The sequence below is a fragment of the Penaeus monodon genome, chromosome 32 (assembly GCF_015228065.2).
Source record: "Penaeus monodon isolate SGIC_2016 chromosome 32, NSTDA_Pmon_1, whole genome shotgun sequence".
Lineage (NCBI taxonomy): Eukaryota > Metazoa > Arthropoda > Malacostraca > Decapoda > Penaeidae > Penaeus > Penaeus monodon.
Window position 1 is genome coordinate 23,079,192 of NC_051417.1, and position 1,046 is coordinate 23,080,237.

At 54.7% G+C, this 1,046-nt stretch overlaps 1 protein-coding gene across 1 annotated transcript in view; it reads right to left on the bottom strand.

Moving 5' to 3' along the window:
• LOC119593728 (discoidin domain-containing receptor 2-like) overlaps positions 1 to 1,046 on the bottom strand; it is a gene marked incomplete at its 5' end in the record, with an annotated part of 119,890 nt that overhangs the window by 54,880 nt on the left and 63,964 nt on the right.

The following is a 1,046-nucleotide window of genomic DNA, read 5'->3' on the forward strand; positions in this document are numbered from 1 at the left end:
TAGGAAGACAGAAGCTATAAACCGTTCGCGCCCTTCCCCGGCGGCGAGCTCGAGCGCCGCCCGGATTGCACAAAGGACAATAATGACCTGAGGACAAGTACGGGAATGAAGGACACGGGGGGGGGGGGGGGCACCGGAAGGGAGACGGGCAGGCTGGAAGGGTATGAGAAGGGGGATTTGACGGGAGGGGGGATTAGGGGGGGGAAGCTGAATATGAGGGAGAAGGCAGGGTGACTGGAAGGGTGCGGGAGCAAGCGATGACTGTATGGGTGGGTAGAGGAATTGCTGAATAGGGTGCGGGGATGGGGGTTGACCCGAAGGGAGAGAGGAGGGTGACTGGAAGGGTGGGGGAGAGGGTTAAATGGAAAGATGGGGACGAGGGGGGGTAGGATGGGAGGGGGAGAGGGGGAGCCTAGAAGGAGGTACTTATAACAGTTGTGTTATAAGGGAAACGTGCCAATCGGGTAGTTAAAACGTGTGTATGTAGAAGCGAATTAAAATTGCGAAGTTTACTTGATATTGGCGAAGAAAGCGAATCATATAGGAAGATAAAAGCGGTTACCTATCGGGCGATTCATTCATTGTGGCGGAATCGTTTTATAAGGATCGCCCGGAAGAACCAATCCTCCCTTTCTCATCCCGTTGCACTGCCCTTCCTCTCTTTGGTAAATATCAATCCCTTTTCCCACCCCTCCATCTCCCCTCACTCATTTCTCCCCCTGCTTGCTCCCTATCTCCCCCGCCTCCCACCACTTTCTCCCTTCTCCCCCTCCCACCCCTCCTCCCCCACATTTCCCTTTCCCCTACCCTCTCCCCCCGTCAGCACCGCAACAAAAGGACACTCCGCTCGTATTAATATAGTCCCGCTCCTGTAACGGCTATGTTAACCGTGGAATTGCAACAGTGCAGCGGTGATGGCGGTTATATTGTTACACATCCTGGCTTCGGTCACTGCCATATTGCAACATTTACATCCACGCACGCTTGCCCTTGTTGCCACACTATATTACTGCCACGGACGGCGCTGTCCGAGTCTAGGGGGCACA